The 15,812-nt window shown below is 45.4% G+C and overlaps 1 protein-coding gene across 1 annotated transcript in view; it reads right to left on the reverse strand.

The window, feature by feature from the left end:
- LOC150053743 (transforming acidic coiled-coil-containing protein 2-like) overlaps positions 1-15,812 on the reverse strand; it is a 52,547-nt gene that overhangs the window by 35,972 nt on the left and 763 nt on the right. The gene's annotated exons all lie outside the window — the stretch shown is intronic.

Raw genomic sequence — 15,812 nt, forward strand, 5'->3', positions numbered from 1 at the left:
GAATTTCCTAGTCTGGCACTGATGGCTCACACCTGGAATGCTAAGGAAGCTGATATCTAAGGAAGCTGATAAACCAGGCTCAATTGGGGCAGTCAAACCCACAAGAATCATATGTCCAATTAATCATCAGAAAATGAGAGTAGATGGGCCGGGAGTTTGGCCTAGTCGCTAAAGTGCTTGCCTAGCATGCATGAAGACCCGGGTTCGATTCCTCGGTACCACATACATAGAAAAAAGCCGGAAGTGGTGCTGAGGCTCAAGTGGTAGAGCTCTAGCCTTGAGAAAGTCCAAGGACAGTGCTCAGGCCCTGAGCCCAAGCCCAGGACTGGCAAAAAAAAAAAAGAAAATGAGAGTAGAACCGTGATAGAGTGTCAGCTAAGTAAAACTACTAGGTCCTGAGTTCAAGCGCCAGTACTAACACACACAAATGCTCCATACCTGAACCACAAGGCCTTGGAATGTCCCTCAGTGTCTACCCTGTGAGGATGGCTTAGAGATGACCCACTGAGATTTGTCAGGACGTAAGCAATCAGTTACAGTTTCTATTGGATTTTTATTCTGAGACATTTCCTTTGTTGTGTGATGATAGGAATGATTCTGTTTCAGAAGTTTAATCCATGCTGGTTTTCCTCCTGCATAGCATAATCTAGCTTGCTCAAGAAGGAAGAAACTTCTAAAACTTTCCTTCACAGATGAGGAACTGAGGGCTGGGGGGGGTAGCAGCAAGGGTTGAGCGGAGCTAGCTCACCCGGGCTCCCTCTCACAGCCAAACCTGACTGCCCAGCTCAGGGCCCTGGAGGTACTTGTCCTGCAGCCAGAAGCTGCCTTCCTGCCAGGCCAGGATCTTCCTACCCATAAGGCAGTGGGGCTGTCCCTGGGGCAGCTTTATGGAGTGCAGGTCATATTGCTCACCAAAGTGAGCTCAGGCTCACCTGACCCCAGGCGTCAACCCCCCAGGGACAGAATGCAATTGCTTTCAGCTTCCTACCTTGCACAGCTGAGCAAGGAGCTACATATAGCCCTGTGATCATGTTCCTGTTTTAATACAAACAGCTGTCGCCTGGGAAAGAGATTCATTAAGAGACGTTGCTCACTTTCTGCTCTGGCAAAAAACCTTTTAAGCATGGAGGACCTGGCTGCTTGTCAGGGTCTGAGTAAATGGGAAGTTCTCCCTTCACCACTCCCTTAGCTTCCTGCCTTCTTCCTTCCCTCCATTTCTGAGGCCATCCAGAAATGTGGATGTCACTCTTGTAGAACGTTAGAACAGGGAGCGATTTGGAGAGTCCCAGAAATCAGACACAAGGCCAACACATCCATTATCTGCTACAAAGAGCTGGAGCCAGGTCTGGCCTTGTAGGGCTCAATCTTAGCAAAAGGTCTCAGCCCTGCCACCCCCCACCAAGCCCTGCAAGTGCCCTAGGGTGCCTCCCCTGAGACCATTAGCTACTCAGTCCCAGTGTGTTCTCTCCCTGCATGACCTCGGAACATGGTCCGCATGAGTGTCAAGAGGCTGGGCTAGTTCGTGTTTCTCAGCTCCCCACCCACAGTTATTTTGTCTGGTTTTGATTTGGTTTCAGGAGGAGTTTGGAAATGTGGATTGGAACTGAAAAAAAAAAAAAAAGATAACTGAGGAAGCAGGAGCTCGAAAGCAGAAAAAGCCAGAGAGGATAAACACTCAGGATTCGGGGCCGGGAGTTTGGCCTAGTGGTTAAAGTGCTTGCCTAGCATGCATGAAGACCCGGGTTCGATTCCTCGGTACCACATACATAGAAAAAAGCCAGAAGTGGTACTGAGGCTCAAGTGGTAGAGCTCTAGCCTTGAGAAAGTCCAAGGACAGTGCTCAGGCCCTGAGCTCAAGCCCAGGACTGGCAAAAAAAAACAAAAAACAAAAAACACTCAGGATTCATAAGAAACTCAGGATAGACTTCAGAGATCCATCAGGTATAGATCCTTGTCTGAGAGACAAGGAGACCACAGATGGGCATCTAAGTAGATAGCCAGCTAGGTAGAAGTGTGCACACACACACATATGTGTGTGTATCTAGTTAGATGCTTTTTCTTCTTTTTTTGGCAGTGCTAAAGATTGAACCTAGGGCCTCATATATACTATATAGTCTACAACTGAACTCTACTCTAGTGCCAAACATGTAGTTATAACTTCGTGTGTGGATATGCTAGTCTTGAGGCTTGAACTCAGGGCCAGCACCCTGAACTGTGGGCCTGGGCGCTGTCCTGAGGGTATTTTTTAACATTTTTACTGTTCTTATTACAGTTCTCTAAGTCAGGTAATGAGTATGTTTCTTTTTGGATGACCCCTTCCTCCACTCGTTCCCAGTTTCCCCCCCGTTCCCACCCGCAAGTTGTAGAGTTCATTGTCAACATAGTTCCTCGTCAGTACCACTGCTGCGATTGTTCACTCTTCATCCCTCCATTGCCAAGCCCCCACCCCCACCCCCACCCTCCTCCCTGAGTTTCGTTCAAGGCTAGTATTCTACCACTTGAGCCACTCTCCACTCTTGCTTTTGGGTAGTTAACTGGAGATGAGTCTCACGGACCTTGCTTTGGTTTTTAACCCTGATCTTCAGATTTCAGCCTCCTGAGTGGCTAGAATTACAGGTGCAAGCCGTCCTTGCTGAAGCTTATAAACTTAATATCTACAAAAGCAAAATTGGAATGATACATACTATACATACTCTTAAAACTGTGTGTGTTGTTGTTCTTTTTTTTTTTTGCTAGTCCTGGGCTTGGGCTCAGGGTCTGAGCACTGTCGCTGGATTTTCTCAAGGCTAAGGCTCTACCACTTGAGCCACAGCACCACTTCTGGCTTTTTTCTATGTATGTGGTGTGGGGGAATTGAATCTGGGTCTTCGTGCATGCTAGGCAAGCACTCTACCACTAGGCCAAACTCCCAGCCCCTGTTGTTCTTTTTAAAAAGAAATAACAGCAGCAGAGCAGGCACATTTCTCCATCCTACAACTGCATACTTCGCAGAGGCAGAGGGTGCTAAGTGATTGTAAACGCCTGCCCTGTTTTCTGTAGCTTGCCTCTGCTTGGGCAGTTGAGAAGGTTACATTGTGAAGGGGGCAGGGTTTGTGTAGACCTGCCCTTGGTTAGATAAGGAGGGGTAGGAATATACTTAGGAAAAAAATCAGACTTGTAGGATCAGAAGTGTGGAGGAACTAAGCCAACACAGCAGCTCAGGGAGAGAGAGTGAGCAGAAGGCTGGTGAACGGGGACAGGTAAAGAGAGGTAGAGGTAGAGAGAAGAGCCGCAGTCAGATTGTACACTGAGGATGGCTCAGGAAGAAGAGGCTCCTACAGAGCTTAAGGGGAGCTCTGCAGCCCTCTGCTGCATTTGAATGATGAAACCTCTTAGGGTGTTTGAGACAGGCTTAGAGTCCCAGCTCAATGCTGAAAGACTAGGCAGGGAAGCCCCAAGACCATCATGCGACAATGCTGAATTTAAGGACCATTACCTTTGACCTAAATTGGTCTTGCTTAGTCAGCATGCTCCCCACTGTCATGGCTAATTAGTGGTGGCTGACAGCTTGCCCGCCCCCATCTGACCACAGACACATGACTGAGACCGGGAGGAACCTGACTGAGACTCGGAGAACCACCAGAGTGGTGAACCCAAACCAAAGTGCCAACCCACAGAATCAAAGGTAAACAAATGGTTCTGGTTTTAAACCACCAAGTATTGGTGGATAGTTTGTTATGTCATAAACGCAATCTGATCAGATTTCTCCAGAGGATCATTTACCTTCTGTTCCAACTGGCTGGCCATCAGGAAGATCCAGGCACTTGGGTGGCAGACAATGCCAGTCAGGGAGATCTGAGGGATAGGGAAAATCCTTCTCATGATTAAATGGCAGTTGATACTCGTGGTTACCAGTGTTGGCTGTGCCATTCCAGACTGAGGCCTAGAGGAGAGCCACTGAGTGTTTGGAATAGCAGACATATTATAAGCCATGCAGAACCCCTAAGCCCCCAAACAGAAATGCAAACTACATCTTGATTTGCAGTGAAAGGTCTCTGTTTTCTCTCTAAAACAGATACTTGATAGTACATGGTACATTAAAATATGTAGACAGTCACAATTTCCAGGGTGTACTTGTCTGCAGATGAGATTAGCAGAAACCATATTCTTACAAGGATTCAGACATCAGTTTGAATTCAAAAGCTGAACTGTGCTGTCTTTTGGAAGGCAAATGCAGTATCACCACAATGGGGAAATGGAGGCTTATGGGAGATAGAGGCAGGTCGGAGAGAGGGGTTGGAGCTGTTTTAATGCAAAGGCTGTTTTAATGACGGGGCTCGTGGCTCGTGTGTGTGTGTGTGTGTGTGTGTGTGTGTGTGTGTGTGTGTGTGTGTGTTCATGTTCACGCCTGTGCCTGTATTGGGCCTTGAACTAAGGACCTGAGACAGAAGACTTTTCGTAAAGACCATTTGACTCATCTTTACTCCTCACTGCCACCCCAACAAGAACAAACGACCTATTCATCATTTTTGCCTGCTTTCAAATTCGCTTTTGGAGTAGCGAAAAATAATTGCGGCATCTTAGTTACTTATCTCCCAATATTCCTGAGAGTGTCTTTTGCTGAGAAACAGTGACTGCTTCATTAAGCCTCCAAATTAGCCCAAAGCAGGATAAAGCTAGGACTCTAACCTCTACTTGGTATCTCTGTCCTTTCCCCTGAGCCATGCTCTTTTGCAGTTATTTTCAGCCATCTTGGAAGTCAGGAAGGAAAACACAGGAGAATGGAGCAGCTGTCAGGTAGCCATGACTCTTCCTGTAGCAAGGTTCCACCCCACCCAGCCTGAGAGGATGAGCTGTCAGACACCTGTTGCCAGCACAGAGCACCAGAGCACACCAATGAGGGGGACTAATTAACTGGGCATACCACCCCCCATAGCTCAGGTGTGTACCCTCATGGCAGCCAAAGAGGAATTGAGGTATGTCTCCTTTTTCTATGTATGTGGTACTAAGGAATCGAACCTGGGTCTTCGTGCATGCTAGACAAGCACTCTACCACTAGGCCAAACTTCGACTTCCTTCCATGCAGAGAGGAAATGAAACAGGAGTTTTAGACCCCAAGCCCAAACACTAAGAGGGCCACACATTGGGTCCAGCCTCTGGCTGTCCCCTAAACAGACGTAGTAAACTGTTTACTATATGGCACTGACATGCCATGAAAGCCGGTACCACATACATACAAGAAAACAAAAAAGCCAGAAGTGGTGCTGTGGCTCAAGTGGTACAACTCTAGCCTTGAGAAAGTCCAAGGACAATGCTCAGGCCCTGAGCTCAAGCCCAGGACTGGCAAAAAAAAAAAAAAAAGCCACCACAGGAAGGGGTAAAGGTACTCAAAAACAGACTTTTTTTTTTGTTCAAAGAATGAAAACTGAGAAGTATAAGTACTCTTCAGAACAACCATAAATTTAAAAAGAGAGAGAGAGAGAGAGAGACCCAACTCAGAAAATCCCAAAGCTCAATTTCTTGTGCTCTGACCACCCTGTTCTCTCACAACTGTGTGTTGAAACAAAAATGGGCCAAGCTCTCTGGTTGAACTGTGGAGAAGGTAGAGGAGTTGCAAACAGAGTCTAGGGTGAACTGGAGTTCAAGGCCTTAAAGAAAGCACCTGAGCAGGGACTGAAAGGAAGGGATTTCAACACACATGGAATTTAAAGGGACAAGCACAGGTTAAAGGGACAGTCTTCAAAATGCATGGATCTTCTGGTAGAAAAAGAGGGAAAACGATACAAGAAGCACTCTGTGGCTGTAGAATGTAAAATGGAGAAGAAAGGAGAGAGAATGGAAAGTCCTACAAAAAGAAAAGAAAAATGGCAAAATCAAAGAACTCAGAGCCCCTCCAAGCCTCTGCTATAAAGAGAAAATAAGACACTGACAAACTAGGAATCCTACAAATATCCCAGGGTTGTAAAAATGGACAAGAGGAAAGTGGTAAAATCAAGAAACCAGGAGACCATAGAACACCTACATATTTTCAGAGGAAAATCTTCCTCAAACGCTGAAACCCACAAAGGAGCAGAAGGGAATTCTAAATTAGCAGTCCAATCAGAATGAAATATTCTCAATTAAGCATTTGACTAGATATAAAGTTGCCTCAAGTAAAATTTTTAATATGCTAATGGAAATGGACAAAAACTTGGAAAAAAATGAGAATGTTGATTGAACTCAGGAAAGAAGTAGAAAAGAAAGGCAAAATTATCCTAGAAATAAGGAATAAGATGTCCAGCCTGGAGAAGACTCAAATAAAAATTTAGTAAGGTTCATTGAAGAAAATCAGGAAAAAGATGAGGAGAATGTGAAATGACATAAGCAAATTTAAGCCATATAATGAATGATTGTTGTTCTTAAGGTACCATGTTATCTCTCATCACTTTTGCTGTCCCTTGGTTATCTCATATTGTTACACTATCTCACTTTGTTACCTGATATATCGGATATATTTGTATTTGATTATCTGAAATTGGATAGGGAACGGGGAAAACAAGATGAGGGGTGGGGGAGGGGGGAAGGGAAATGGGGACCAAGACATGTGAAAGGGTATCAATGTATGGGAATTAATGCACCATTTATCTGGCAAATATCATGTAACCCTTCTATTAATTACAATAAAAATATATTTAAAAAACTTCACATAGTACACTGAAAAGTTGTGTGTGTGTTGTTTGTTTGTTTCTTGGTTTTTTTCGATTTCTTTTTTTAAAGAGAAGTCAAGCATTGAGTACCAGTACCTGTGATCCTAGCTACTCAGTAGGCTGAGATCTAAGGATCACTGTTTAAACACAGCCCACCCAGAAAGAAAATATATTTAATGGCTTCAGTCTTATAACTCAGCATTTGGCAGGTAGCAAAAGCAGCTAGCTACTCAGGGCAGGGCCAGTACAAGGTGGATATTTCTTTGACGCTGATGAATACAAGACACAGCAGTATCTGTCCCTTCTCAACTTTGTACAGATGGAGGGAGCTTCTGTGTTAGGACAACAGTATCCTGAGTTGCTGGCTTTAATCTCGTCCTAATTCTTTGGCGCCAACTCTGGCACAGAGCTCTAGCAGGCGTTCCCTGAGTTGAGTGCAAAGAGAATTTCCCCTTTTTAGGTCACAGACTCGGCACCTCTCCTCATCACAGCCACTCTCCTCCATGTCAATTTTAAACACTCTTCTTGGCAACATTTGTGAAACATTGGCAAGTGGCAACTAGCTTGTGTGGCTTCTGAGAAACACCAGCATCTTTGAGATTAAAACAGGAACAGATTTACCTCTGCAAGCGAGAATTATACAAACATTGATGCCTACCTCTTCTAAACACAGACGAATTAAGAACCCAAGGAAAGGACACCCCGAGCTTCTGGAGGACCACAGTGACACAGACAAGCTTGCTGTGAGAAGTCTTCCTGTGTCGTTTATGGGGACAATGGCTGTCATCTTGCTGCCTTGTCACCTGAAATCTGACCCCCATGCTCTGTCCTTGGAGTTCACTAGGATTTTCTGTACCAAGATGGGCAAACCCTACGTGGACCAGGGACCTCCTTGGGTGAACCAGCACATGGGTCTGCAGCAAGGGGAATTTGGTTTCCTTTTAGCCAGTACTCCATAATCCAGCTCATTCTTTTTGCCCCAGCTTGCTCTCCCTCCCTCCCTCCCTCCTTCCCCCCCCCTCTCTTTTCTTTTTTGTCAGTCATAGGGCTTCAACTCAGGGCTTGTGCACTGTCTTGTGCTCTACCACTTTGAACCACAACACTATTTCCAGTTTTCTGGTGGGTAATTGGAGCTAAGAGTCACATGGACTTTCCTGCCCAGGTTAGCTTTGAACCGTGATCCTCAGATTTTAGCTTCCTGAGTAGCTAGGATTATTGGTGTGAGCCCACTGGTGCCCAGCTCCCACTACAGCTTTTAGTTCTTGGCTTCCATGAAACATAAGCACTTGCGCAGAACTTTGGAAAGCTTAGATCTGTTCTTTTCTCTAACCTGCTCATTCCTCATCTCTCCCACCGGCTCTGTTCCTCTTATTGACCAATGGCTTTGTCTCACCACACAAACCAGCTATGGCCACCGCTAATTGTGCTAGGACTAGATGATCTGGTTTAGCCTGGAATGTCTGATCAGAAATTCTCTTTGATATTTGATAGCAATCCTGAAAGTCAACCAAGGGGGAGCCCCTTGTGATGAGGGGAATGAAGACTGAGATGAAGATGACGCGCAGACAGCCCAGTGCCTTAGTGTGGGACAAGACAAGGAGCCCCACAGGTTAGAGAAGCCTAGTCTACTCTCAGATCAGAAGGAAGCAGGGCTTGCTGGGAAGCCAAAGTGAAGACTGCTGTAGTCCAGAGCCATGGCTACTCCACAAATGCCCCCTCCCTTTTCAGAGAACGTTTCTGTTTCTTACAACCAAATGCTGCTGATCTAAACCACACTCAGATGCTTTCTACAGCCCCAGCCTCTGGTCTGAGATTGCATCTCTTAGCATTCTTGGAACCATTGCCACCCCAGTCTCCTCCTCAGCCTCTTCCACATAGGACTTTCCCCAAAGGTGCTACAGAGTGAGTCAGCTTTCCTCCTTGCTCAAGTTTTCTCCCCCATCCTCTCTTGAGAGCTGTTTCCTGAGACTCACAAGTGGGTCTTCTAGTCTGATCTGCACCTTGGAGAGTCCACTGGTTTCCATAAGCTTCCTTGTCACCCCACACGCACTGGGCAATGCACTTAGAGAATTCATGGGCTACTCCACTCACAAATCTGCCCTCTCTTTTCCCAGGTCAGGCCCTCTGTTGTCCTCCTCATTTCTAGTTAGACTACCTTGGTCTTTCAGTCGCATGCCTGCAGCTTGTGGTGACTGCCTGCTGTGTGTCTACCTCCCTACTGAACGACGGGCACCTTGGTAGCAGCAACTGTGTCTGTGTGTAGGGTGGCTGTGTCCTGGGTCCTGGGATTAGGGCCTTGCAGTGCATGGGCTTGCTTAGTGTTTGCCAAGTGACATGAATCCTCCACCTCGCTTTGTTCCTTTCTCCACTTACAGTCACAAACTCTCTGGATTCTTCCTTCCCAAAGTCTCTCTCACTGCCCTCTTCCTTGTCCTTCCCTGTGCTTGGGCCAGATTCCCATGGACCCATCAGAGCCACAGCAAAAGTAATCTGTCCCAGCCTATAATCTGGATCCTAGTCGCAACTCCTCTGATAAACACACAGAGCAGTTAGATAGAACAGCCAGACAGCATGGGCACTACTTACAACAAAACTAGACAAGGTGTCTTGTGGGCATGTATCAGGAAGGAGGAAGGTGTCTTCTGAGCTTATCTTTGCCAATGGAATCCCAGGGCAGCTGTCAGTAAGACTGGGAACAGGAGAGCCCCATACCAGCTGACAGGTACTCACCAGAAAGAGGGCAAGCTGATCTGAAAGCAGCACTTTAATTCAGGGCTTCACCACAATGTCTAGGCATATGCTGATATCAGTCACTATAGATTATAAGTGATTATTTAAGGGAGCAAAGAATTTTCATCTGTGTCTTTCTGGCTTATAGGACACAGTGAAAACTTTTTTTTTCTCTCTCGCTCTTCTGTCTTCATCTGAATTAGTAGAATTTCCCAGCAGCCTAATTCCAGGGTTAACCCAAACATGTAATTATTATTGACATTGCCCCAGTCTTGTCAAGATCAAGGAGTCGCTCAGGCTGGCAAACACAGCATCAAAACAGGTCTGAAAAGATACTTGTGAGGGCCTTGAGAAATAGGTGTATACACATGGCAAGGTCAACACAATCACCAGTTTTCAAATAACTTTTCCTCCCACAGAGTTTTGGCGTGTTAGGGCCTTTAGGGTACTTACAAGATGATTCTGCAAAATCACAAATCCTGGCAGACACAGATTGTAATGGCTGTTCCATTGCAGAGGTCAGCAGAGAATTCAGTCCTCATCTACCTCAACCACTTCTTTTACAAATGAAGAAACAAAGATTTCCACAAATGTGGCCATATTCTAACGAAGGACAGGTACAGCCTATATGGCTGGGAGGAGGAAGAGAAGCAAGATGTGCCTTTGATTTCACTTTAAAAGGAAAGGAGCAAGAAGTGAATGTAACTCTCCGATCTCAGTAAGCCCAAGCAGTTTATAGGCACATACTGCTCAGAGGACTGGAGGAATGGAGCCATTCATCCGAGACTAGATGTACTTACCCAGTATCCTCTCTGTAGGAGCAGTGAGAGAGGGGGGAAGAGGCCCCTCTCCTGAGGTCACAGTTTTTCAGCGCTGCCCTCCGCCTGCGATCTGCCTTGCTCGGGATCACATGGAATTGTTCTATAAATGTGCATTGGCTTGAGGTTGGGAATGCTGGCCTGCGAGGCAGTGGTGTGTAAGCAACCTGACCGGGGCCAAGAGGCAGCTTTCCAAAAGGCTCTGGCCCTGGAGGAAGAAAATGGAGAGCAGGCGGCTGGCAGTACCTACCAGCTGTCTGCTTCCTACTATCCTAAATCTAAATTCACCTGGGATTCAAAGGCTGTGTCACTTACCTTGGGCTGCAATTGAATGTACTTGGTGCAGCTCTATATTCTGGGTGAAGCTAGCCACCTTGCAAACCAAAGCAACTTTTTTTCTTTAAAAAAAAAAAAAGCAATAAAATTATGTGTGTCTAGTAAACGGGACTGGTCCTGGTCAGCCAGTTGATCTTATACCAACTTATCCTTACAGAAAATGCCAATCTGAGAGAAGGACAGAGTGTAATTACTGTTAGGCCAATTTTGAATGGCAAGTTACCTAAAGATTCCGTGAATCACTAATGAGTTAAAGTTGTGGCAATGGTAACTATTAGAAAGGGGATGGAGATCTTTATGTCCCAATACTGAAAACTCTGTGCTATGCATCATTTTTGGGTTTTTTTTGTGTGTGTTGGTATTAGAGCTTGAATTCAGTGCCTGGATGCTGTCCCTTAGCTTTTTTACTCAAGGCTAGCACTAATACCATAGCTCTATTTGCAGCTTTTTATTAGGCGGTTAGAGATAAGAGATAAGATTAGGGTGTGTGCGAAATGTTAGGACTTGGCAGACTGACTAAATTGATATTGCAGTGTGAAATGGATGTGAGATTTGGAGGGACTAGGGTTGAATATTTTGATTGAAATATGAAATATCCCCTGTAGCCTCAGATATCAGTGGTATGGTCCCAGCGGGTGGTGCTATTTTAGAAGGTAATGCAAACCTGGGAGGCGTGGCTTGCCTGTAGGAAAGAAGTCACTACCAGGAAGCCAGTCCTTAAGGATATCTTGTTCCTGGTCACTTCCTGACCTCCCCTCAGTCACATTCTCTCACTGCCATGATGTTCTGTCTCACCACAGGCCCAGATATGGGGAAGCCAGCAATGCTGAACTGAATAAAACCTCTGAAATGATGTGCTAAAACGAATCCTTCCTTTTGTGAAAAGGGAAGATCTGGGAGCTAGAGGGCATGCCTGTAATCTTAGCTACTCAGGAGGCTGAGATCTGAGGATCACAGTTCAAAGCCAGCCTGGGCACTGAAAAGTCCATGAGACTCCAGTTAACCACCAGAAAATCAGAAGTGACACTGTGGCTCAAGGGATAGGGTGGCAGCCTTGAGCTGAAGAGTTCAGGGACAGCACCTAGGCCCAGAGTTCAAGTCCCATGACAAAAAAAAAGGAAGGGAGGAAGAAAGAAGGAACTAGGAAGAAAGGAAGGGAAAGAAATTAGAGAAGGAATGGAAAGAAACCACGAGAAAGAAAATGTAGTGAGTAATCAAATTGTTATTGCTCTTTCCTCATTAAACCCCGCTTTCAGGAACTCAGGTAAATACTCCTCATTGAAGTATGAGAAGCAAATGTAGGTGAAGTCCTCAAGCTACTGGAAGTGCCACCAGCAGAGGGTCCCTTGGGATCTGCCTCCTCTGAAGACAGGTGTGTGATGTGGATGGAGCCCGGCTGCCTCTTCCTCTGCATCTTTCCCTTCTATGTTAGCACTGCCTGACAACTTCCTACATGCCAATCTGTTCTACAGGCTGATTCTAGAAGCATCCACCTGTGATGTCTGGCACCAGAAATGAATGCCTGTAATGATTGGAACTGGGTATCAGAAAAACAGCCAGTAGGATGGGATCTCACAGCTGGACCATTTGCCACCTGGCTAGTCATGAGGTCGGTATCACCAGGGACTGGTGCACATAGATTATACTTAGTATGAACTGTGAGTGTCACTGCTAAAAACGTTCACTGGTAGTTTAGATGGTACCTTGGTAAGGGAGATGGATTAGCTGCCATGTATCAGGGAGTAGACATGAGAAAATGGCAACTCTAGAGCTATTGCCAAACTTAACACACTGAGAAAGACAACAAACAGCTAAGTGATTTATCAGCAGTTGCAGCTAAATATGAACCCCTAAGAGTCCTGCTTGCAGCAGAGATTGATTGCATACAAAAGAATCAGGCAAATAAGAATATGCATTGATGATAACAGAAAGCAGACTTCCCACTGGTAACAGGGGATTTATAAATATGGAGGAAGGATGCGTTAGAATTCTCCAGAGAAAGGGAACCAACAGGATACACATAGATATGTAGGAGGAGATTTATTATGTGTGTTGGCTCACACAGTTATGGAGGCCAGAAAGTCCTACCATATGTGGTTGAGAAAATGAGTCCAGTCTGAGTCTGAAGGTTTAAGAAGCACAGAGGTTGGTCGTGTCATTTAATCCTGAATTGAGGACCTGAAAACTAGGAGAGGGAGCAGGCAGTGGTTACAAAATGACCTAGAAAGGGTTTAAAGAGACTGCAGGGTTAATGAGGCCAAAGGTACAGGTAGAGAGCTGATAGAGATGCAAGGACCACACACAAAAAAATGTTATAAACAGGATGTACAGAACTGTTTAGGGCACAGAGTTCTCAAATGCAAATCTGGGTGACAGGCAGTTTCAAGTGTTACTTTGAAGTGGGCTGTATGTCACAGATGGGAAACTGAGTTCAGGCTGGAGCCAAGGGACTGAGGCAGAGGCCCTTTGCTGTAGCAGTTTTCCTGTGTGAGGTTCATGGGGCGTGGCCAGGTAACAGATGATTATGCCTGCCATTTTGCCATGATTCTTCTTTTATAGTCCCACGTTACATCTGTATAATTGATAAGCTCAAGTGTCAAGTGTTTCTGCTATATTCGAATATATCCTTTATTGGTACAAATAAATGATTAATGTGTGCCTTATGGTAAGCTGGCATAGGATAGTTATCGACTGTACTGTAATCAAAGTGGTGTAACTCAGGTCAAAATCGTCGTTTCATAAAATGGAATAACTCCGGGCTAGGCATTGCCTTAAAGCTGTTCATGACACCAGAGAATAGGCCTGCCTGCATTGAGACTTAAGATTCACGAGAAAAAATCGCATTCTGAATATTGCAATCCAGTGTGAAAGATTTTTTTCTTTTTATAGTCAGTCTGGGACTTGAACTCAGGGCCTAGGTACTGTCTCTGAGCTCTTTCCCTTGAGCATGGTGTTGCACCACTTTGAGCCACTTCTACTTTTCTGATGGTTAATTGGAGATAAGAATATCAGAGACTATCCTGCCAGGGCAGGCTTCAAATCTCTTCTCAGCTGTAAGCCTCCTGAGAAGCTAGACACCCAAATAGGAGGATTTCTATTTAGCTAAAAAGAAATAGAAAAATCCGCCATGCTAGTTTTTCTTCACCTGTTCCCACCCTGACCTCAGATGTATTTTCATATTTCTGGCCCTGACCATATCCTGTAGGTCATTTTCAAGATGTTCTTCCTTTCCTGGTTCTGTTCATTTCCATATGAGTTATAGTATCAGCTTTATGTCTTTTTCCTGGTGATCATTTGGAAGGCAAAGGAAAATATTGCAGCTATCTTTTTGATACTTGCTGTGATTGATAGTGCTTTCATTCACGAGTGCCCTGCTCATTGAATGAACTGTTGCAGATGTTTTCGTCTGGGTTGAATTTCCACTTAGAGGTATGCTAAGTGTTTTGGCTGCAGTGCATTGAGTTGCAAGTAACAATTATAATTGGGAGTGATTTACACCATAGGATGTGTGTGTGAGCTACTTTAGGAGTCTGAAGGGCAAGGGAATGTTCAGCAATTGAGCAAGGACGGCCCTTTGTCTTCACTGTCCTCGGTACTCTAGACTTTTTGCATGATTGTCACTTCCTGAGTAGGAGATGGCCACAAACATGCGATCATGTAAAAGGCATGATCATCCAGTGTGTCTGGTCAGGTCAGAATTACAAGCCTGTCCCTAGAGCAGTCACTGGAGAAGGGGAATGAGATGACCCTGACCCATTTGGAGCAATCCTGGTGTAACCAATCAAGTGGGCCTTCCCCACTTCTCCTGGGTGGTGGCTTACGCCTGCAATCCTAGCTACTCAGGAGGCCGAGATCTGAGGATCAAGTTTCAAAGCCATCCCGGGCACAAAAGGACCTGAGACTATTATCTCCATTAACCTCTACAAAACGGGAAGTGGAGCTTGGCTCAAGGGTAGGGTGGTAGCCTGGAGCTAAAAGCAGCACCTAGGCCAAGTTCAAGCCCCATGACCCCCTCCCCAACAAAATAAATAAATTAAAAAAATAGTGTACCTGTCCCGAACCCCGTGTTGAGCACAGAAGCACGGTTTCTTTGTTTTAACTCATATGCCTTCATCAGCAAAAAGAGCAAGAGCAGCTTTCTCCACCTGGCATTGCATACTGGCCCAAAAAGAATTAGGGTTCCTAAAAACTCAGCAAGCACGTCATTAAAAAAAAAAAAAAGACATGTATCTTGGAAAGGCAAATACTTGGGAAAATGACTCCTCCAGGCACAAAGTACTTATGTCAAGGTTGGATACCTGGCAGAATGCATCCTTTCTTTGAAGGGATGCCCAAACATAATGATAAAGTTTAATGGGAAGGTCAGAAGATGATCCTGAGCCTAAGTGAAAACAGTGTAATAGTACGAGTGAGTAAATGTGCCTGGAGTGAGGACAAAGAAAAATACTTATCCTGCTGGGTGGGTGTGGTAGCTCACATCTGTAATCCTAGCTACTTCGGAGGCTGAGATCAAGGTTCAAAGCCAGCCCAGGCACAAAAGAATTTAAGACTCTTATCTCCAATTAACCTCTAGAAAATGGGAAGTGGGGCCTGGCTCAAGGGTAGGGCAGTAGCCTTGAGCTGAAGAGCTCAGGGACAGCGCCCAGGCAGAGGTCAAGCCCCATAATTCCCCCCAAAAGATACTTATCATAAAATCATTTTAAATCAAACCTTGCCTTGATCTATCCATCTTGAGCTATCTGTAGCTTGCATGTCAACGAGCCCCATGTGTCTTCCTTTGAGCACCCTCACTGTATCTGTTCCAAAGTGCCTCTGCCTTTCTGCTTGCTCGCTTGCTTACTCAATACAGCTTTGCTATGTTTTGGTAACCACTGTGACTTGTCTGGAAATTCTTATGCTGCGATTAAAGTCAAGGACTTGGGACTGAAACCTTAAGTGGAGGGAGCGTCCCTGCTTTTAAAAAGAAGAAAATTTCATAAACCCTTCTTCTGGACACAGTGACAGTGCCTCTGCAAGAATAGCACTTGAGGACTGGAAGTAGGGCCTAGTGGTAGAGTGCTTGCCTAACATGCACGAAGACGCGGGTTCCATTCCTTGGTGCCATAGACACAGAAAAAAACCCAGAAATGCTGCTGTGGCTCAAGTGGTAGAGCTCTAGCCTTGAGAAAGCCCAAGGACAGTGCCCAGGCCCTGAGTTCAAGCCCAGGACTGGCAAAAAAAAAAAAAAAAAAAAAAAGAATAGCACGTGAGACACACAATACAG

The sequence above is a fragment of the Megascapheus bottae genome, chromosome 15 (assembly GCF_031878675.1).
Source record: "Megascapheus bottae isolate mThoBot1 chromosome 15, mThoBot2.hap1, whole genome shotgun sequence".
NCBI classification, from domain to species: Eukaryota; Metazoa; Chordata; class Mammalia; order Rodentia; family Geomyidae; genus Megascapheus; species Megascapheus bottae.